We start from the raw sequence: 24,639 nt of genomic DNA, 5'->3' as shown, positions 1-24,639 counted from the left end.
AAACGAATGGGAAGTTGTTTTGGTTCCAACCCCTGTATTTTGCCATTAAAAAAAGTAATGCTCCTTCCTACTCCTGCTGTTGACGAGCAATGCCATTGACATTTGGCAGCTGATTTGAAAGCTAAACAATTGCGCTATGGAAAAACAGGTCCGGATGGTGGAAAGTTTAATTCAAATTGGTACAGGGTCACATCAGGTTTTGCAGCCACAGCCAGGTAATTTCAGAGTTGGCTATGCGGTCCTGGTGTCTGAGGACACCCTTCATGCTCCTGACAGTCCCAATCCCAATTAGTGCTACTTTAAAGCGAGAGATGTGGTGGGGGAGGGGTTGTACTGAGGGAGTAAAGGAGGGAGAGGGGGGTAAATGTCACAGGCTGGAGAGAGAAAAGTGGGGTAGCTGACAAGCTCCAATTTTCACTCCTGTGTTACTGTGTTTCATGGCTACTCGAGGGATGCCTGCTCCTGAAAAACACACAAACACACAGGGAGAGGGATGGCTGGAGAAGGAGAGAAATGGGGGGGAGAAAGAGAGAGATGGGGGAGAACGTGAGAGCTCGGGAGAGAAAGAGAGGGAAGTAGAGAAGGGGAGAGAGAAAGAGAAAGGAAGAAGAGAGAGCACACAGAGATTTGTCAGCAGGAATGTCCCACACCTGTCAGCACAACTACTCCTTCCTACCCCTCTCCCTCATCCCCCTCTCCTTTCCTTCTCTTGTCATGTCTCTTTATACTCCCCACTGGAGCGTGTTGATTATCACTGCAGTCATCCGTGCTGACTTTTTACATTTACACCCACCATAGGTGGGGGTTACAAGCTTTTCAACTGAGTCCCTGTATCAGTAAAGTAAGTTACTTTTGTTAGGGACATATTTAATCAAAAAGCCTTGGCCCCTGTGGAGGTCTACTCTGTGTGGTCTCAGTGCTGTAAAGATTGTGTGTGGTTTTCCGTGCAAGGGAAGTGGTGTAGCAGCTTGGTGGACGGCATCTTGTGAGGAAAAAACTGTCATTGCTCTGCGATCATCTCACACTCCTCTGGGATCCTGGGGAATTCTATTTTCTCACATCTCACTCATGCTCTCAAACGCTCACATGGAGTTATAAGTCAAACTAATACAGGTGATGTGTTGGGGTGGACACCTGTGTGAGTGGGCTAGCTAAGGGGAATTTAAAACCTCTTCGGGCTAGGGGGCGGTATTTTCACGTCCGGATGAAAAGCGTGCCCAAAGTAAACTGCCTGCTACTCAGGCCCAGAAGCTAGGATATGCATGTAATAGATTTGGATAGAAAACACTCTAAAGTTTCTAAAACTGTTAAAATTATGTCTGAGTATAACAGAACTTATTTGGCAGGCAAAACCCCAAGGACAAACCATCCAGGAAATATTTTTTTGTTGAGGTGACTTTTCAATGTGAATCTAGATTTCTGAGGCATCTGGTTGCAGTTTCTAGGGCTTCCACTAGATGTCATTAGAAATTGGTTGATGTTTTTCCTTTGAGAAATGAAGACGTAACCCTCTCCTTTCTGGGTGTATAGCCAAGTGGATTGTTTTGTTTGGGGTGCGAGACCTGGAGCTCGCTCCACTTTAATTTTTATCCGCTATTCAACACAGTTTATCCCGTCTTAAATTTTATCAATAATTTACGTTTAAAAAAACCTAAAGTTGTATTAGGAAAAGTTGTTTGAAATGTTTGGACAATGTTTACAGGTAACTTATTCGATTTTTTGTAGTCATGTTGGGCGAGTTGGAACCGGTATTTTTCTGAATCAAACGCGCCAAATAAATGGACATTTTGGAGATATAACAATGGAATTTATCAAACAAAAGGACCATTTGTGATGTTTATGGAACATTTTGGAGTGCCAACAGAAGAAGATCTTCAAAGGTAAGGCATGAATTATATCGTTATTTCTGAGTTTTGTGTCGCGCCTGGCGGGTTGAAATATGATTGTCATGTGTTTGAATGATGGGTTACTGTCCTCAGATAATCGCATGGTTTGCTTTTGCCGTAAAGCCTTTTTGAAATCTGACACGGTGGCTGGATTAACAAGAAGTTAAGCTTTAATGTGGTGTATTGCACTTGTGATTGTATGAAAGTAAAATATTTCTAATAATCTTTTGGGAATTTCGCGCTCTGCAATTTCACCTGATGTTGTTGAAACATTCCGCTAGCGGAACCCCTAGCCATAACAGGTTAACATTCAGTGTGTCTAAAACACTAAGCTAAGGCCTTTGATTTGAGTAGAGCTGAATAAATGTGGAAACCGACATCTCCCCTAATGCCTCTCCCCTATTGACACCCCATATAAAAGCCCATACACACACACACACACACACACACACCCCTCCCACCTAAGGACATATTATTCACATTCCTGCTGTCTGTCTCTTGAGCTTGGCTGGAGAAAAGAGCAAGAGAGGGGGACAGAGAGAGAGAGAGGGGAGATGAAAGAGAGGAGAGAGTGGGGGGTGAGGCAGCCCTTGAAATTATGTCTCACTTAAATTTTGACTTTATGAGGTTTTAATTAAACCTTATCTATCACTGTTAATTAGCCAGTATCAGCTTGGCCGTCTCTCTATTTCCACGGCGACGGTGGTGGCAGTGCTTTTGTAGAAAAGGATTTAAAGAGCTCTAATTAGCAGAGAATAGCTCATTGACCTGAAGTATTCCAATATACACTACAACACAATCCTGTCCTCTTCCACTGTCAATTCTCCTTATCACAAGTGTAGTGGTTTGAGGCCTTGGTTACAGTATGGTTAATAAAACAACCAGTATATTGTTATAGTGTATGGGAACGGTGTGTTAGGGAAGTCATAATGTCTGAGTTCATGTATAGGGATTTTACAGTGTGGTATTGAATACCATGTCAAAATGGCACCACCAAATCCTAAACCCCCTCCTGCTGTGTTCCCGGTCGATTTGGAACGATTTACAAGTTTTCTCTCTGAAAAATGTAGTTAATTTAACCTCATTGTCATAAGGTTCCATGACATTGTCCACACAGGGCATCTGAACACACAAAATACATTTTGATGATTTTCATTACATTTTGGGTGTTTTATTAAATTTTTGTACACCTTTGGTGTTCCCGGTCAAAAATGACCAGTCATTAGAAATTCATGGGTGAGACTACAATTAGTGTATAAAATTGAGTTCAGGCACATGCCCATTCATCAGATGGACACACTTCCTCTCCCAAACCCCCATATGCATGTGTGTTTGAGCACACACAAATACAAAACACCTCACTCCCCTTCTTGGCTTCCATGGCAACCCCCACAGGAACCTTTCGCCAATAGAATCTTTCCCCCACGGGTACCACACCTGTTGGCCTTCTCACAAACAATCGCAACATTGTTTCAATAATATATAGAACTTTTCACCCAGTTCTGGCATGTAATGCTTTTTTGAGGCCTTGATCACAATTCATTCTGTGGCATCACAATGACTAAACGATATACTGTATGTGAGGCTCTTGATCATGACACTTGGGAGGAGGAGAGTCCTTGTTAAATTTTGACACAAAGTAGTCTGTGATAAATCACACAATATGTTTCATCTGAGTATTTGTTATAGTCAAAATAATCCATACATTATGCTATTTTTACTCAAAAAGTAGTTGAATGAACTCAGGTCAAAGAGGCCTTGAATAGCAAATAGAAGTTCAAAACTTGTAATGTTCACAAGAACTTAAGTTGATAAAACATCTAACACAACATTAGGTGATAATTTATGTATTATTATGGACTTATAATCAGCTTTAATGGGGCAGTCATTTTGGACCGGGAACACAGAATTATTTATAAAGGGTTTAAACACTGTTTCCCATGCTTGTTCAATGAACCATAAACAATTAATGAACATGCACCTGTGGAACGGTCATTAAGACACTAACAGCTTACAGATGGTAGGCAATTAAGGTCACAGTTATGAAAACTTAGGACACTAAAGAGGCCTTTCTACTGACTCTGAAAACACCAAAATAAAGATGCCCAGGGTCCCTGCTCATCTGCGTGAACGTGCCTTAGGCATGCTGCAAGGAGGCATGAGGACTGCAGATGTGGCCAGGGCAATAAATTGCAATGTCCGTACTGTGAGACGCCTAAGACAGCGCTACAGGGAGACAGGATAGACAGTTGATTGTCCTTCGGTACATCCAAACATCACACCTGCGGGACAGGTACAGGATGGCAACAACAACTGCCGAGTTACACCAGGAACGCACAATCCCTCCATCAGTGCTCAGACTGTCCGCAATAGGCTGAGAGAGGCTGGACTGAGGGCTTGTAGGTCTGTTGTAAGGCAGGTCCTCACCAGACATCACCAGCAACAACATCGTCTATGGGCGCAAACAGACAGGACTGGCAAAAAGTGCTCTTCACTGATGAGTCGCGGTTTTGTCTCACCAGGGGTGATGGTCTGATTCGCGTTTATCGACGAAGGAATGAGCGTTACACCGAGGCCTGTACTCTGGAGCGGGATTGATTTGGAGGTGGAGGGTCTGTCATGGTCTGGGGCGGTGTGTCACAGCATCATCGGACTGAACTTGTTGTCATTGCAGGCGATCTCAATGGTGTGCGTTACATGGAAGAAATCCTCCTCCCTCATGTGGTACCATTCCTGTAGGCTCATCCTGACATGACCCTCCAGCATGATATTGCCACCAGCCATACTGCTCATTCTGTGAGTGATTTCCTGCAAGACAGGAATGTCAGTGTTCTGCCATGGCCAGCGAAGAGCCTGAATCTCAATCCCATTGAGCATGTCTGGGACCTGTTGGATCAGAGGGTGAGGGCTTGGGCCATTCCCCCCAGAAATGTCCAGGAACTTGCAGGTGCCTTGGTGGAAGAGTGGGGTAACATCTCACAGCAAGAACTGGTAAATCTGGTGCAGTCCATGAGGAGGAGATGCACTGCAGTACTTAATGCAGCTGGTGGCCACACCAGATACTGACTGTTACTTTTGATTTTGACCCCCCCTTTATTCAGGGACACGTTTTTCCATTTCTGTTAGTCACATGTCTGTGAAAGTTGTTCAGTTTATGTCTCTGTTGTTGAATCTTGTTATGATCATACAAATATTTACACATGTTAAGTTTGCTGAAAATAAACGCAGTTGACAGTGAGAGGACGTTTCTTTTTTTGCTGAGTTTAGCGTGAATCGGCAGATTTGTGGAATATCCACGAAGTACAGAGGCCTATTATCAGCAACCATCAATCCTGTGTTCCAATGGCACGTTGTGTTAGCTAATCCAAGTTTATCATTTTAAAAGGCTAATTGATCATTAGAAAACTATTTTGCAATTATGTTAGCACAGCTGAAAACTGTTGTCATGATTAAAGAAGCTGTAAAACTGGCCTTCTTTCAACAAGTTGAGTATCTGGAGCATCAGCATTTGTGGGTTCGATTACAGGCTCAAAATGGCCAGAAACAAAGTACTTTCTTCTGAAACTCATCAGTCTTTTCTTGTTCTAAGAAATGAAGGCTATTCCATGCGAGAAATTGCCAAGAAACGGAAGATCTCGTACAATACTGCATACTAATCCCTTCACAAAACAGAGGAAACTGGCTCTAACCAGAATAGAAAGAGAAGTGGGAGGCCCCGGTGCACAACTGAGCACGAGGACAAGTACGTTAGAGTGTCTAGTTTGAGAAACAGACGCCTCACAAGTCCTCAGCTGGCAGCTTCATTAAATAGTACCCGCAAAACACCAGTCTCATCGTCAACAGTGAAGAGGCAACTCCGGGATGTTGGCCTTCTAGGCAGAGTTCCTGTGTCCAGGGTCTGTGTTCTTTTGCCCATTCTAATCTTTTATTTTTATTGGCCAGTCTGAGATGGCTTTTTCTTTGCAACTCTGCCTAGAAGGCCAGCATCCTGGAGTCGCCTCTTCACTGTTGAAGTTGAGACTGGTGTTTTGCGGGTCCTATTTAATGAAGCTGCCAGTTGAGGACTCTTTTCACTGCCAAATATTAAATTAAACCATCTAGTGTTCAGCGGAATAACAACACAATGTCAAATAATTAACATCCAATCACATTAACCGTTACTCTCACTTCCCATGAGCTGGGTTGTGACAAAAACTCACACTCATTCTTATGTTTAATAAATGTATTGTATAGTTTGTGTGTGGCAGGCTTACAATGATGGCAAAAAACAACATTTGAGAGTGCGCTGACCCTGGTGCCAGAGGGGGTACGCAGCTGGAGGTTGAATGTTTGAAGGCGTACAGGACTATAAAAAGTTTGGGAACCACTGTGTTAGAAGAAGCCTAAATAACCAACCCATAAAGTAAAATGTAACATCCATATATGGCCAGCTATGTAAACTTTAACATTGATTTATCCTGCAATAGATGTCGTTCAATTGGTAACATTTTTGTCTTCTTCTAATGCCTCTTAAGGGGAAAGAAATCTAAAAGTAACGGAATGTAATCAGATTACGTTACTGAGTTTGGGTAATCTGATTACAATTGGACAGGTAACTAGTAACTGTAACAGATTACATTTAGAAAGTAACCTATCCAACCCTGCCTTATTTAATACCATTACATAGGGCCAATGAAAATGATGATATATAATGAAATTAAAAAATGTATGCATTGCAGCATTAGGTAAGACTGAGGAATACTGCTTGCCCCATTTGGGTCCCCACAATGAGCCAATCACAATCAAGCATAACATTTCTGTGGCAATTTAATGTAAAACATTCAATGTGCATGGTCCCTGATAAACCACTGAAGCACACACAAGCATCCAAATGTTTTTTACGTTTGTATTTAACCTTTATTTATCCAGGCGAGTCAATTATGAACAAATTCTTATTTACAATGACTGCCTGCCAAGCAGCATCACTGTCACACCTGCTTCAGCGTATAAGGAAGTCTCCTCATTTATCTTTGCTATTCTATCAGCTTCAGCAAACCAAACTGTATCAATAGAGGAGGGCTTCACTCTCACTTGCCACTGGCCTTTATCCATCACAAATAATTAAATTGAGCCGTCCTTCCCAACTATGTGACAGCCATTTAAATCTGTCTGTTTGGCTAGTCTTTTGTTCTCCCGAGAGACTGAGATTGATGAAACAGCCCATGACATATTTGTCTCTCTCTTTCTGCTCCCCCAACCTTGCTGACTGACAAGGAGTCCACATTACAAACAATTAAGCCAAAGAATTTCTGGAGACGGGCAGATTGTCTAAAGGCTCTGAGACAGGGCTATAGACAGTTTATCGATTCATGGTCAGAGCCCAACCCGTCCATCCACCGCCTGTGTAGGAACGAGCTGTCTTGCCCTCAAAGAGACAGAGATGGATTCTGTTCACAGAACTGTAGATACAGAACTGCTCCAGGCTCAGTGGACTGACTGACCACACACAAGAGACAGGCCAGAGAAGACAGAGTAAACTAGTCCGCTGTGAAGTTTATCACTTCTAACTCATCTCACAGACAGGCATGTAACAGTCCTGTTCGGATGCAAGCATTGATGGAATAGAACACAAAGTGTTGTATAACAGCTCATAAAATGGACACAGAATAAAGTAACCTACGGTTGATAAACTAAGGGTATATCATGGTAGTGCAAGCATACAGTTGGAGTCATTAAAACTAATTTTTCAACCACTCCACAAAAATCTTGTTAACAAACTATAGTTTTGGCAAGTCGGTTAGGACATCTACTTTGTGCATGACACAAGTAATTTTTCCAACAATTGTTTACAGACAGATTATTTCACTTATAATTCCAGTGGGTCAGAAGTTTACATACACTAAGTTGACTGTGTCTTTAAATAGCTTGGAATATTACAGAAAATGATGTCATGGCTTTAGAAGCTTCTGATAGGCTAATTTGACATAATTTTAGTAAATTGGAGGTGTACCTGTGTATGTATTTCAAGGCCTAGCTTCAAACTCAGTGTCTCTTTGCTTAATTAACATCATGGGAAAATCAAAAGAAATCAGCCAAGACCTCAGAATTTTTTTTTAGACCTCCACAAGTCTGGTTCATCCTTGGGAGCAATTTGCAATTGTGTGTGATTTGCATCAAGGCACTATGTAGATATCAATAAGTGACATCCGTATCGCCGTAGACTACTCCACTGCTGTCATCCTTACCTCCAAGCGTGTATTCAAATTGGATAATCTTTGGATGCCGACAGCAGTCGCACCATTGGAAGACATAGCTTGGACTGTGGCCTACAAAAGCATATTCCTGCTCTTTTCCCTCAATCCATCAAACACAGTTGGTGTGTCATCATAGTGGTCTCTGATTTGCGGTCAGACTCGCTCAGGTGGAACAAACTTAAACTTGCGCCTTTTATCAATGCTGATTTGAATGTCATTGAGAAAACAGGGTCAAATATTTTTGGGCCACAAACAGTCTTTCTGAATTTAAAAGTAATTCTCGAAGTAATCATTTCGTTTTTCAAAAATATCTGATTACAATATTTTAGCTGGTAACATAACATTACGTTACTCCCCAACCCTGCATAAGGGTGATAAGGGGAAGGGATGTGTGTGTGTGTGTTGTGTTGTGTAGCGAAGCAAGTGACATCTGTGGAAGACAGCTAACACAAAGGTCAGGGGATAACAAAGCTCTGGCAACAGAAACAAGGAGTAATGTACCAGGCGACTTGACAGCACTAACGCCTTTGACTGCCCACTGAGTTAATATAGAAATATAGGGCCTTCTCTTGCTCTAATGTTTTTCTGAAATGCTTATTAAAAGAACCTATATTCTGCTTCCCTGGGACATAGGGTATATTAGCTACATTTTCTCCCGGTGTTAGCTTAACTAAAGCAGAGGCAAGTTGTCCCTCCCGACTCATTGAAGAAAAACTCTTTGTCTAATCTGAGGTAAGTAATCGCAGTTCTTGTGTCCAGAATCTCTTTTTTGTCATAAGAGACGGTAGCAGCATTATGTACAAAACAAGTTACGAACAACATAAACCATCCATGCTATTTCTTTTTTTTTTAAGAGCCGATAAGACGGCAGTCATCCCCTCCGGCGCCATCATAGATTGTTGAGCTTGTTACACAGTGATCTCAAGGCTATGTGGTGAGAGTACTGAGGCGAGTGGGGAGTCCTTTGAGCAGCTCATTGAGGATGCTAATGGTGACGCCAGGCAAAGGCACCAAGATAGGGCTGTCTGAGAGACATCTACAGCCAATAAAAATTCATGATTATGGGTAATATGATGGAGAGACCTACATGCAGAGTAGCTTCCACCGTCAAAACTATAGGAGGAATGACAAGAAAGACACCTTTCTCTTTTCTTTGTTTTTGTAAATTTTGCTCAAGGGAATATATACTGCTCAAAAAAATAAAGGGAACACTTAAACAACACATCCTAGATCTGAATGAAATAAATAATCTTATTAACCTCTATGGGCTAGGTGGGACGCTTGCGTCCCACCTACTCAACAGCCAGTATAATCCCGTGGCGCGATATTCAAATACCTCAAAAATGCAAAAACTTCAATTTTTCAAACATATTACTATTTTACACCATTTTAAAGACAAGACTCTCGTTAAATCCTTTTTTCTTTACATAGTTGAATGTGCTGACAACAAAATCATGGAAATCCAATTTATCAACCCATGGAGGTCTGGATTTGGAGTCACATTCAAAATTAAAGTGGAAAACCACACTACAGGCTGATCCAACTTTGATGTAATGTCCTTAAAACAAGTCAAAATGAGGCTCAGTAGTGTGTGTGGCCTCCACGTGCCTGTATGACCTCCCTACAACACCTGGGCATGCTCCTGATGAGGTGGCAGATGGCCTCCTGAGGGATCTCCTCCCAGACCTGGACTAAAGCATCCGCCAACTCCTGGACAGTCTGTGGTGCAACGTGGCGTTGGTGGATGGAGCGAGACATGATGTCCCAGATGTGCTCAATTGGATTCAGGTTTGGGGAACGGGCGGGCCAGTCCATAGCATCAATGCCTTCCTCTTGCAGGAACTGCTGACACACTCCAGCCACATGAGGTCTAGCATTGTCTTGCATTAGGAGGAACCCAGGGCCAACCGCACCAGCATATGGTCTCAGAAGGGGTCTGAGGATCTCATCTCGGTACCTAATGGCAGTCAGGCTACCTCTGGCGAGCACATGGAAGGCTGTGTGGCCCCCCAAAGAAATGCCACTCCACACCATGACTGACCCAACGCCAAACCGGTCATGCTGGAGGATGTTGCAGGCAGCAGAACGTTCTCCACGGCATCTCCAGACTCTGTCACGTCTGTCACGTGCTCAGTGTGAACCTGCTTTCATCTGTGAAGAGCACAGGGTGCCAGTGGTGAATTTGCCAATCTTGGTGTTCTCTGGAAAATGGCAAATGTCCTGCACGGTGTTGGGCTGTAAGCACAACCCCCACCTGTGGACGTCAGGCCCTCATACCACCCTCATGGAGTCTGTTTCTGACCGTTTGAGCAGACACATGCACATTTGTGGCCTGCTGGAGGTCCTTTTGCAGGGCTCTGGCAGCCCTTCTCCTGCTCCTCCTTGCACAAAGGCGGAGGTAGCGGTCCTGCTGCTGGGTTGTTGCCCTCCCACGGCCTCCTCCACGTCTCCTGATGTACTGGCCTGTCTCCTGGTAGCGCCTCCATGCTCTGGACACTACGCTGAGAGACACAGCAAACCTTCTTGCCACAGCTCGCATTGATGTGCCATCCTGGATGAGCTGCACTACCTGAGCCACTTGTGTGGGTTGTAAATTTTTACATTTACATTTTAGTCATTTAGCAGACGCTCTTATCCAGAGCGACTTACAGTAGTGAATGCATACATTTCATACAATTTCATACATTTTTTTTGTAGACTCCGTCTCATGCTACCACTAGAGTGAAAGCACCGCCAGCATTCAAAAGTGACCAAAACATCATCCAGGAAGCATAGGAACTGAGAAGTGGTCTGTGGTCCCCACCTGCAGAACCACTCCTTTATTGGGGGTGTCTTGCTAATTGCCTATAATTTCCACCTGTTGTCTGTTCCATTTGCACAACAGCATGTGACATTTATTGTCAATCAGTGTTGCTCCCTAAGTGGACAGTTTAATTTCACAGAAGTGTGATTGACTTGGAGTTACATTGTGTTGTTTAAGTGTTCCCTTTATTTTTTGGAGCAGTGTAAATACATCTACATTTTAGAGTTGTAACATTCAGAGACACTGCTGACATTTATATTTCAACAGGTAATCCCATTTATACATCTGACTGTGCATATGCAATGTTACTAATGCTGGTGACTTCTATGAGGTTTCTTTGCATCCATGAACATTAGTTCCTATGTGGTAGTTAATCATATAAGCTTAAATTAAAAAACAGTAACTTTTATTTATTTATTTTTAGTTCACCTTTATTTAACCAGGTAGGCAAGTTGAGAACAAGTTCTCATTTACAATTGCAACCTGGCAAAAATAAAGCAAGCAGTTTGACACATACAACAACACAGAGTTACACATGGAGTAAAACAAACATACAGTCAATAATACAGTAGAAAAATAAGTCTATATACAAAGTGAGTTAATGAGGTGAGATAAAGGAGGTAAAGGCAAAAAAGGCCATGGTGGCGAAGTAAAAACAATATAGCAAGTAAAACACTGGAATGGTAGATTTGCAGTGGAAGAAAGTGCAAAGTAGAAATAGAAATAATGGGGTGCAAAGGAGCTAAATAAATAAATACAGTAGGGGAAGAGGTAGTTGTTTGGGCTAAATTATAGATGGGCTATGTACAGGTGCAGTAATCTGTGAGCTGCTCTGACAGCTGGTGTTTAAAGCTAGTGAGGGAGATAAGTGTTTCCAGTTTTAGAGATTTTTGTAGTTCGTTCCAGTCATTGGCAGCAGAGAACTGAAAGGCAAGGCGGACGAAGGAGGAATTGGCTTTGGGGGTGACCAGAGAGATATAGTTATAGTAACACTTTGTGTCTCGTAAAAAATACACCAGTATTTAACAATGATTCATACAAGAACCCGTATTGTACCCTGGATTTGCATGATTCCACACGACGACAGTATACTTATTGAGATCTGCATTACACACAGTATCATGAGAATCAGACACCAGAATATGTATTCCAGTCTGGATAATGTTATTTAATTCACTTTAATTGCTTTTTTCCCACACTATAAAGCATCTGTTTGGCTTGAGATTCCCACTCATCCACAAAAGGCTCCACCAGGGGTGGACAACAAATGGCCCATGGGAGGGTTGAGAAAAGAAAATGCTTACTTTGGGTTAAAAAAAAAATACTCCAGGTCTCTCATGAATGACTAAAACTAGATCTAAATTATATAGAAATTATAATGGACCTATATGTTTTCAAATAACTGCCATTTTTCTAGACCGCAAATTGTTTTGACAAAAAAATCTGTGCAGCCCTCAGCTGAATTTTGAAATCCAAATGTGGCCCTCGATCTTAAGGAAGCCAGCAACTATTAGCTAGCCTATTGTTAGCTTTAGCTGTCTGCAAAAGTGAACAACTTTCTTCCCTCTCTGTGAGTAAAAAAATGTTAATTTGACCCCGCCCTGGGTGGAATCCAATGAGCTTCCTAAACAAGGTAATGAAGGCGGTATTTTATGACATTGCATGGCAAGGTGCCCAATCAGAATGAATTTTTTGATTTTAACAACTACAACATTACTTTATCCCCCCTCCCTCCCACTCCTCAGATCATTTTTTACATTTTTTTTATTTCACCTTTATTTAACCAGGTAGGCAAGTTGAGAACAAGTTCTCATTTACAATTGCGACCTGGCCAAGATAAAGAAAAGCAGTTTGACAACATACAAAAACACAGAGTTACACATGGAGTAAAACAACTTACAATCAATGATACAGTAGAAAATAATAAGACTATATGCAATGTGAGCAGATGATGTGAGATAAGGGAGGTAAAGGCAAAAAAGGCCATGGTTGCAAAGTAAATAAAGTATAGCAAGTAAAACACTGGAATGGTAGATTTGTAATTTGAAGAAAGTTCAAAGTTAAAATATACATCATATGGTGCAAAGGAGCAAAATAATAAATAAAATAAATAAATACAGTAGGGGAAGAGGTAGTAGTTTGGGCTAAATTATAGATGGGCTATGTACAGGTGCAGTGATCTGGGAGCTCTTCTGATAGCTGGTGCTTAAAGCTAGTGAGGGAGATAAGTGTTTCCAGTTTCAGAGATTTTTGTAGTTCGTTCCAGTCATTGGCAGCAGATAACTGGAAGGAGAGACGACCAAAGGAGGAGTTGGCTTTAGGGGTGACCAGAGAGATATACCTGCTGGAGCGCGTGCTACAGGTGGGTGCTGCTATGGTGACCAATAGGCTAGCTAATAGTTGCTGGCTTCCTTAAGATCGAGGGCCACATTTGGATTTCAAAATTCAGCCAAGGGCTGCACAGATTTTTTTGTCAAAACAATTTGCACCTCGCATATTGTAACGGTTTTGACTTGAGGTTATCATTTATCGGGGTGCCAGGTAGGTTGTGCCTACCAGAGAAAATATTGGTTTCTCCTTTTGGTTTGGAAGGGTATGAGTCCCACCTGGTCCGTCAAGTCTACACCAATACAAAGGACTCATGTAAAAGTCAGGATGGAAATACACTTTTCATAAACTCTTAAAACATTGGAAAGAACTTACAAAACAATTGTATTCTTTTGCGTGGTTGTATTACAAAACAAATGATCACACACACACACACATATAACAATATACAATAATGAGCTTTAAACAGCTCTAGTTCCTCCAGAAATGTCCTGTACCTCGGGCCTAAAAAGAGTCCAGCCCGGTAAACAAGTTCAGGGAACTCAAGTGTCCTTAGTCACGCAATGTTTGTCCGTTCATAAACCCAGTGTCAATCATACAATCAAAATAACAAATATTTTACCACAACTATAAAGCGTATCACATCTTAGTAAATCCTCAACTACAACTAACTACATAAATCATCACGGTATACATCACACCAAAACAAATGAAATACAGTATACATAAGGTTGTGGTCAGTCAGACAAGCCAATCCGCCGACAGATCTCCAGTGGAGAAAGGCCATGAAAAACAACGGAGAGGTGTAGTCCACGGATGCAAAGAGTGGATCCGATCCTGGGTAGATTTGCTATTAGGCTACACAAAGCACACTTTTAAAGCAACACAACAAACGGAAGAGAGACGCTTCAGAACTGAGGGTTGAACACATCCTCATTCACGTTTCCATCACAACTCCACTTTTGCGCAGCTGATGCTGACTATTTAATTGGGAATTAAAGGGGAAGCGCCCTATTGGAAGGAGAAGCACTATTTAATTAAGAATTAAAGGGAAGCCACACCCAATCACGAAGCTGGAACTGCATGTCTCTTCTTATCGTAATTTGTCTTCTGCTTGAGTCGAGCCTGGATCATGTTCTTTGAGACAAGAGCTCTCAAGTCGTGGAGATGGACTACCTGGTCATAGCAAGCAGCGTCTGGAGTAACCTGCTGGGGCTGTAGCACCATTTCCAAGGGTCCTCGGAGGGAACGACTCAGGTTCAGCTCTGCAGGTGTGACTCCAGTGGACTCTTGCACAGCAGAATTCAGGGCAAATCGAAACTCGTGAAGGTGCTTGTCCCAGTGTTTGTGCTGGGTCCCTACATAGGAAGCAACCATTGTCTTCAAGGTTCGATTAACTCTCTCAGTGAGGTTGGTCTGTGGGTGATAGGCCGTGGTCAACTTCTGTCTCAGGTTCCATCTTTGGCAGGTCTCCTCAAAGAGATCAGAGACGAATTGGGAACCTCGATCAGACAGGATGTAATCAGGCACTCCCCAGCGAGTCAGGATCTCTTTCGTAAGGATGTTAGAGACGGTCCTTGCTGTGGCCTGACGCAGGGCAAAGAGCTCCACCCACTTGGAATAGTAATCAACAAAAACAAGCATGTACACATTCTGATTGGAGCTTCTAGGAAATGGACCCATCAAATCCACTCCTAACATTTCCCAAGGTCGGGTAACCACAGTTTGCTGCAACTTACCAGCAGGCTTTCTACCTTCTGGTTTGTACATTTGACAAACCTGACAGTTTCGGATGTGTGACTTCACATCCATGCTCAGATGTGGCCAGTACAGTAATGCTTGCAACCGCTTGTAGGTTTTGAACCTGCCCAAATGACCAGCTAACGGGTCTTCATGGAAATGTTGAAGCAGTTGAAGGCGTAGAGTTTCAGGTATGTACATTTGGTATAGTGTTCTGTGAGGTAGTTGTACAACTCGGTAGACTTTGTCTTCAATGATGGTCAGCTTGGTGGTAGGATTGACCATCTTTTCTCCATCTTCCAGGATAGTGTGGTACAAAGCCTGTACTTCTGGATCATCCTGTTGGGCTTTCCAAATGGCCTCATCAGAGATGGGAAAGTCAGTTTTGGGTGAGTCTCGACTGCTTGACAGGACAGTAGCACATGTAAAATGAGGGCCACCATTACCACCAGCAGGAGCTCTGGATAAGGCATCTGGAACAGTGTTGTATTTTCCTTTCCTGTATTCTACTGCAAAGGTGAACTCTTGCAACCGTAGAGCCCATCTGATAAGTCTGGTGCTTGGTTTGTTGGTCTTGAACACCCACACAAGGGAGGAATGGTCAGTGACCACAGTGAAGTGTCTTCCCTCCAGGTAGTACCTCCCCTTTTCCAAAGCCCAGACAACTGCAAGGCACTCTTCCTCGGTTGTGGAGTAGTTCCGTTCTGCTCCATTCAATGTTCGACTGGCGAACGCTAGCACTTCTTCAGTGCCAAGTCCAGTCTGTTGGACTAGAACAGCACCAAGTCCAACATCACTTGCATCAGTGTAAACAACAAAAGGGCAATTAAAGTTGGGATGACCCAAAATGGGAGGTGTGACGAGGTGTCGTTTCAGGGTTTCAAAAGAGGTCTGGCACTCTGCTGTCCATCGGAATTTCGCACCTTTTCGCTTCAATGCGTTGAGGGGTTCTGCCACCTGGGAGAAGTTCAACACAAACCGATGGTACCATCCAGCCATCCCAAGGAACCGTTGAAGGGCCTTGAGTGTGGTTGGGACAGGGAAATCTTGTACCGCCTTGGTCTTTTCGGGATCCACATGAGTGCCGTCAAAAGACACAATATGGCCAAGGAACTTCAGGTAGGTTTGGCATAAGTTGCTCTTCTTCATGTTCAATGTCAGACCAGCTCCCCTCAGCTTGTCCAAAACTGCTTGAAGATCTTGAAAGTGTTGTTCTCTGTTCTGGGAGTAGATAATTATATCGTCCAGGTAGACGAAACAGATCTTCCCTTTGAGCTCACCTAACGCAATCTCCATCAGTCTTTGGAAAGTGGCAGGTGCATTCTTTAATCCAAAAGGCATCACCTTAAAGGAAAACAAGCCCTCAGCACAGACAGAAGCAGTCTTGTCCTTGCTTTCTTGGTCCATCTCAACCTGCCAATAGCCACTATTGAGGTCAAGGGTAGTGAACACAACCGCACCAGACAATGACTCCAGGATCTCTTGGATGGTGGGAAGAGGATAGGCATCAGTCTGGGAAACCTTGTTGGTCTTCCTATAGTCCACACAAAATCTAAGACCACCGTTCTTTTTTGGGATGAGGACAACAGGAGCAGCCCATAGAGAGAATGAACGTTCAATTATATCTTGTGTCAACATATCATTAATGAGTCCCATTTGGATGATTAGCTTCGCTGGGGACAAACGATATGGCTTCTGCTTGATTGGCATTTCCTGTGTAAGGAATATTTTGTGCTTCAGGAGCCCGGTACGTCCCAGCTTTGAAGTACATACATCAGCGTTATTCTGCAGCTGTTCCGACAGCCTTAACTCCTCTGGCTGTTCCAGCTGAGCTCTTCTCACAGCCTGTAAAAGGAGATCATCAGAAGGATTATCGAGGGTTAGTGGTACAGGAGCAATGGCAGAGAAGACTGCCACATTTGGACCCCAATCATGTAACTTTGTAGCTTCTGACTGGAAGAAATGCTTCTTGCTCGGATTGTATGGAAACCAGTAGCAATTGTGTTCGATATCAATCTGGACACCACTGAAGTACATGAAATCAATTCCCAACACGACAGGAAAAGCAAGGTTCTTGGTTTGTAGGATAACAGAAGGAATCATGTAGGAGTGGTTACACAGGCGGAACTCTACCTCACTCCATCCAAGTGGTCATTTAGCCTCAACATCAGCCAGATAGAGTGGACCTTCTGTCCACGGCTTCAAGTTGTAGTGTGGACCTTTAACCTCCTTCCACAGTTTCTCATTGAGCAGTGTGTAGGATGACCCGGTGTCCAGAATAGTTCTTCCTGTCCATGGACCTATGGACAGGGGTACCACCAGTTGGTGCGGTATTAACTGAAAGGAAGGGGATGTCGATGGGGGGGGGGCGTAGGCAGTGAGTCTTGGGGTTTCATCTCTGGTCAAAGCACCCAGAGTAGGATGGCCGTTCCTGCGAAGGGAGTTAGGTGTGTTTGCCTGTTGTGATTTGTGGTTTCTGGAAGGGTTTACTTGATATGGTCTTGGACATGTAGCTGAAGAATGTCCCTTTTGGCTACACCTCCAACAGAACACGGGAGGTGTCTTGGCTGGATACTCTGGCTGTTGTTGATGGTCTGGCTTGGGTAACGGTTTGGGTGTCGGTTTCTTTCTCTGTTCATATTGCTGTTGGCATTCTCGAACTGCTGTCCCAGGAAAACCTGTCCATCAACAGTGGTGACTCTTTCTCTGAGTTGACTCGCTAGTAGTGGGTTGATGTTCTTCAAGATCAATTTAATGACCTCTTCCTCCTCAATGCCAGGTTTCCACCTTCTGCACAGGGAGTGGTAACCGTATGCAAAGTCACGGATACTCTCTTTCTCTCTTTGCACTCGATTCCTGACTGTCTGCCAGCTCATCTGTGTAGTCCTCAGACAGAAATGCAGAGGAAAACTTGGCCTGAAAGTCAGCCCAGGAGGTAGTGGTGAGACGTGCCACATCCCACCAGTCTCGAGCTGTCCCATGCAACACATTCCTCAATGTGGCAAGGAGTTCTTCGTCAGCCAGGGGATTGAGGGCAAGAAAGTCACGACATCTTTCCAGATACATTAGCGGATCAGGACTGTCATCCTTTTTCCCCAAAGGTGGGAAATTGCAATTTAATGGGCATCGCCCCCACATGACGTCTACTCAAATCACCATGAACAAAAGAGCTAGGAAGGATTGAGGAAGTAGAGGGTGAGGGAGTTATCGGACCATGAAAATGAACACCAGGATGCATGATGGATTGCATCCTGTAAGGGGTGGCTGCAGCATGGCCTTGTCTTAGCTGTTCTGAGGTGCCAGCTTGGCCCTCAGTGGTCTGAACAGAAGTGGACACCAGAGAAGCTCTGTGCAAGGAGTTGTGCCTAATGGAGGCCATGTCAACCGACACGTCATCCAACATTTTAACACAATTAGAGAGCTCTTTCTGCAAGTGGTCTACAGTGTTAACCAGAGGAGAAAAAAAGGAATTAACGTCCTTGAGGACCTCAGTGTGATGATGTTGCAGGCGCCACTGGAGAGTGGCAGTGAGTTGGGTTTGTTGGTAGTCAAACTGCCTGTCCATGGCACCAGTAACATCCCGTCTTCCACTCTCACTGAACTCTGTCAGCGTGTGGGTTAGAGTGCTAAGTGAGTTTCTGAATTCCATGGCACTCTGTTGTTGCTCTTCACTCAGACATTTGAATTTATGGTGGATTAGAGTTTGGAGATGTTGTTGAGTCTGACGAATATCAAGGATGTCACCTTGAAGTTGTAAGACTACAACCGCTGGAGATAAACCAGACAATGGAGGGAGGTTGGGCGTCAGAGGGAGGGCTAGCTCAGTACTTCCACACAGATCCATGTCAATAAGGGAGTAGCTGGTTAGACCTCCTGTGGCCTGTGGTCCAGACCGAGCATTCAGATTCCCAGGGCTCTGGCTCAAATCACCTCCATTAACATTATGATTTGAGATGTCGGCTCGATGGTCAGACTGGCCCTGTGTATTCCCATTGACAGGTATGATATGGATGAGCACATTTTCCTGGGGTGAATCCATTGTTTTAATTCCACACAAAATATTTGCTTTGGTTATTTCTCAATGTTAAGGTCCCATCTGGGGTGCCATTTTTTATGTAACGGTTTTGACTTGAGGTTATCATTTATCGGGGTGCCAGGTAGGTTGTGCCTACCAGAGAAAATATTGGTTTCTCCTTTTGGTTTGGAAGGGAATGAGTCCTATCTGGTCCGTCAAGTCTACACCAATACAAAGGACTCATGTAAAAGTCAGGATGGAAATACACTTTTCATAAACCCTTAAAACAATGGAAAGAACTTACAAAACAACTGTATTCTTTTGCGTGGTTGTATTACTAACAAATGATCACACACACATATAACAATATACAATAATGAGCTTTAAACAGCTCTAGTTCCTCCAGAAATGTCCTGTACCTCGGGCCTAAAAAGAGTCCAGCCCGGTAAACAAGTTCAGGGAACTCAAGTGTTCTTACTCACGCAATGTTTGTCCGTTCATAAACCCAGTGTCAATCATACAATCAAAATAACAAATATTTTACCACACAACTATAAAGCATATCACATCTTAGTAAATCCTCAACTACAACTAACTACATAAATCATCACGGTATACATCACACCAAAACAAATGAAATACCGTATACATAAGGTTGTAGTCAGTCGGTCAGTCAGACAAGCCAATCCGCCGACAGATCTCCAGCGGAGAAAGGCCATGAAAAACAACGGAGAGGTGTAGTCCACGGATGCAAAGAGTGGATCCGATCCTGGGTAGATTTGCTATTAGGCTACACAAAGCACACTTTTAAAGCAACACAACAAACGGAAGAGAGACGCTTCAGAACTGAGGGTTGGACACATCCTCATTCACGTTTCCATCACAACTCCACTTTTGCGCAGCTGATGCTGACTATTTAATTGGGAATTAAAGGGGAAGCGCCCTATTGGAAGGAGAAGCACTATTTAATTAAGAATTAAAGGGAAGCGCCCTATTGGAAGGAGAAGCACTGAGATGGTTCAGGAAAATTCAGGGCCGTCACAATATAGCTACTATACCGGTCTGCACTACTGGAGTGGGGGCACAAATTCTATCTGGGAGGTTTTGCCACCCCGTAGAGCTGGACCTGATCTGCTTGCTAGTGGTGATGACAGTAGTCAGATGGATGAGCTTAGACTCAAAATACACTGTCAAACTCTTCCCTAAAGCCTTATCTCTTATGAAGCACGCTAAATTTGCTATGAAAGCTAACTAAATGTAAAATAAGACTACCCTCACGTATCTGAAATGACATGAATTCTGATCATGAAAAGCATGCAGTTACAGTGCCTTCAGAAAGTATTCATACCCCTTGACTTATTATTATCATTTATTTTTTGTTACAGCCTGAATTAAAAATGGATTAAATATATTTTTTTTTCATAAATCTACACACAACACCCCATAATGACAAAATGAAAACATGTTTTTAGACATTTTGGAAAATGTATTGAAAATTAAGTAAAGATATTTCTCATTTAAATAATTATTCATACCTCTCTCTCTCTCGCTCCCTCACTCGCTGCTGCTGCTAGGCAGGTCATACATTCCTGGAGGAGATTCTTCCTCATGGCCAGACAGTATAGAGAGAGTGAGTTTTCATAGAGAGAACAAAAAAATGTCTTCCACCTCACAGAACTTGAGAACTGAACAATATTCATGTTCTGGAGAATGTATAAAAGGTCGGTGAAGTAGCCAGCTACGAACTGGTCCGTTTGGTACAATTTTGTGAAACTCATGAGAGACAATACAGCCACATTTACCATAACCCTGTTTATACAAGAGTCTCAGTTGTGAGGCTTGCATCTAATTGTGGTATAAAATGAATGAGTAAATATTAACTATTTGTGAAATGATGTCATGCTATGTAATGATGTTAATGTGAGAGAATTGTATTTCTGTTTAAAGTTTCACTAAGTCATTGGCCCGCCCCCAGAAGCACAGACATGACATGGCGTCATGGGACAGCCCTTTTCTATGTTCCGAATAAAACCCCCACCTGGGTTTTCCCACTTCAGACCATGCTTCCCTCAATTACGAGAGGGCTAAGGTTTGAGTAGAGACCAAGTTTACCACAATTACGAGAGGGCTAAGGTTTGAGCCCATTGCTGAATTCTTAACCATACCACGTGGTTAAATTCTGAGACTATCTAACCAACAGAATAAGAACAAATCTTTGATACTAATTACTAGTCTGCAGCTAAGAATTCGGTATCATTGAACGTGAAGTCCGACAACCGCCGAAACATCTATCCTATAACAACATTGCTGAATGTTACTCTGAACTATCCATTCTAACCACGGCAGAGAGAGAGAGAGAGGGCGGACAAACTCTCCAACAGAGATCAAGACGACACACTGAGCGTAAATATATATATTGATTGCAATTATTCCTGAATGAGTGAGCGTTCATGTGCAAAGGTTTAGCATTTCAATTGTTATAATTATCAACTTTGTAGTGTCTTATCTCAGTCGACCCCCACTTCCCTTTTGTCCACCAAGCCGCCATGCCGGTTTAGTGGACATTCCCCTATCATTTCTTTGTAACCATATCTACTTGTTTGTTTGTGCATTTCTGTGATTATTTAGTTAATACATAAATAAATGATTTAAGACAATTGATGTATGGATGACTCATAGTGAAGACTGGGTTCGTGCAGATAACCAACAATTTACGATGTTTGGAATGAGACCAACGTGAGGTAAAGAACAATTCATCATTAATTAGAAGACTAATTGATCAGATATTAAAATATCTGAAAGTTATATTAGGAAAATTATATCTTTGTAATCTGAATATTTTCCTTGGTGCCCCGACTTCCTAGTTAATTACATCTACCTGATTAATCACGTAATAATAATTACTGAGAATTGATTTGATAAACTAAAAATAAGTCTTCAGTTTACTGATGCCAAAGACACGACACTGGGCATGTTATTAAAAACAATTACAACAACAATACAGATAAGCAGTGAGCACATGCAGCGCAACATAGGACAAGCAACACTTAGCAAGCAGCAATCCGAGCAATAGCACAAAAAGCTACTAAACAAAATATGTACATAAAAGCAACAGTGTTTACACACCTCAAAAGCTACAGACAACAGATAACATGGAAAGCGGCAATACACCGCTAGGGATTATGTTCACAAGTCTTATTGTCCTTGAGCCATGTCTTTATGTTTTTTGAGGGGTGATAGGTGGTGCAGTTATGCGTGTCTGATGGCAGTGTGTTCCAGACAAGGGAGGCTCTCACAGAGAAAGCAGTTTGACTCCAGGTGCTTTTCCTGAAGGGAAGTATACAGTCACCTCTCCTGGCAGACCTTGTGGATCTGCTGCCACATGTTTTTTTTTATGTTTGACAAAAGTACTAAGTGGAGGGGGAGCCAGGCCATTTATGATCTTGAATACAAGACATTAGTTGGTGTATTGTGCAAGATTTTCCCAACTCAGGAGCTCATGCTTTCTGAGGCTGTAACGGTGATATTGGGTTTTCTATCAAGCACTTTGAGAACCTGTTTGTAGACAGACTGAATGGGTTTTAATGTTATACAGCAAGCTTGGGCCCTACTAGTCAAGCAGTGTGTTAAGTGGGGGAGTATCATAGCATGGAAGTACAGTTTTGCTGCCTCTGTAGTCAAACAATTTAGTATGTATCGGAAATTAGCTAGGTTACCTTTATCACCTGCGTTTTGAAAGAGAGGTTGGAATCAAGTATGGTAGGTACTTTAAAATAGGATACCACCTGGAGCTTCTCCCTTGACACATACTGTACACATCTGGCTCAGTAGCATCAGTTGCCTTCTTTGTGAAGAACATGCAGACTGTTTATTTTCACATTGAGATGCAAACATGAGTCACTGAGCCTCTTTGTAACATGGAACATTGCAGTAGTGAGTTCTTGTGCAGCTTGTTGTTTGCTCTTTGCATGCACATATATCACTGTATCATCTGCATACATTTGAACTTCAGACCCCATACAGACAGAAGGCAGATCATTAATGTACAGGCTGAACAGGAGGGGCTTCAGTATTAACGGTTGGGACATGCCCACATCATGGCTGAGAGTGGGCGACATCTCATTGCTCACTTTGACACACTGGGTTCTGCCATCAAAGTATGATTTCAGCCATCTCAAGGCATCGGGGGGAAAGTTGAACTTGGACAGTTTTGTGATGAGACATCATGGTTGCTATACAAATAAAGTCACACACTCTATATTTAAAAACTCCCAGTAATTTATTGAGTAAAACACCAATAAAGGAGGTACAGTGATGCCAAAACCTTGGTGTTTTACCCAATAAATTGCTGAAATTCCTGGGAGTTTCTAGACAGTGTATAGAGTGTGCAACTCTATTTATTTATTTGTATAGCTTACAGTTATTTGCCATTAGTCAGCACCTCTACACTATATAATTTTCTCTGGGTGTGCACCAGGTCATGCTTTTTATGAGAACCTCATGGTTAAGAGTGTCAAAGGTATTCCTTACATCTAGAAACACAGCCCCAAACAACACCCCATTTGTGTCACGCCCTGATCTGTTTCACCTGTCTTGGTGATTGTCTCCACCCACCTTCAGGTGTCTCCTGTTTTCGCCATTAGTCCCTTGTGTATTTATCCCTGTGATTCCTGTCTCTCTGTGCCAGTTCGTCTTGTTTTGCCAAGTCAACCAGTGTTTCTCCTAGCTCCTATTTTTCCCAGTCTCTGTTTTTTCCTAGCCCTCCTGGTTTTGACCCTTGCCTGTCCTGACACCGAATCTGCCTGCCTGACCACTGCCTGTTCTGACCTCGAGCCTGCCTATCCCCTGGTACTGTTTGGACTCTGACCTGGTTTATGAACTCTCGCCTGTCCCCGACCTGCCTTTTGCCTACCCCTTTTGGTTAATAAATAACAGAGCTCAACCATCTGCCTCCTGTTTCTGCATTTGGGTCTCGCCTTGTGCCCTTATAATTTGTCCATCTTGGACTTCACATTTTCCGGAAGTGAGCAGATGGAAGTTTTTAGCTCTGATGCCAAACTGCATAGAGTGCAATGTGAAGAGAATGTTGTTTTGGTGGGCAATCAGTTGCTCTGCTAAAAACTTTTCAGCAACTTTTGACACCACAGGTAGTATACTAATGGACCTGTAGTTACTCACATCAGCAGGGTAATCTGATTTAAAATAGGTATTATTATGGCTGACTTCCAGACCTTTAGAAAAACACTGTCACGACTTCCGCCGAAGTTGGTGCCTCTCCTTGTTTGGGTGGCGTTCGGCGGTCATCGTCACCAGCTTTCTAGCTGCCACCGATCCATGTTTCTTTGTCCATTTGTTATGTCTTAATTGTTCACACCTGGTTCCCATTTCTTTGTGATTACTTCCCTATTTAAAACCTCTGATATTCATGATGTTTTGTGCGTTATTGTTTTACTGTTGGTCGTGTTCGTTGTATGTATAGTTATTGTTTTATCCCTGCATGGATTATGTATGATGAACTTTTCCTAGAGTAAATAACTTACGTTTTACTCAGTTCGGTGTCCTGCAACTGACTATTTCTCATCTCCAATACACGGACACTGACAGAATAACGCACCACTTATCGAGTTAGCAGGC

Source organism: Salmo salar, chromosome ssa01 (genome assembly GCF_905237065.1).
Source record: "Salmo salar chromosome ssa01, Ssal_v3.1, whole genome shotgun sequence".
NCBI classification, from domain to species: Eukaryota; Metazoa; Chordata; class Actinopteri; order Salmoniformes; family Salmonidae; genus Salmo; species Salmo salar.
Note: the sequence above shows the minus strand (reverse complement) of the source record.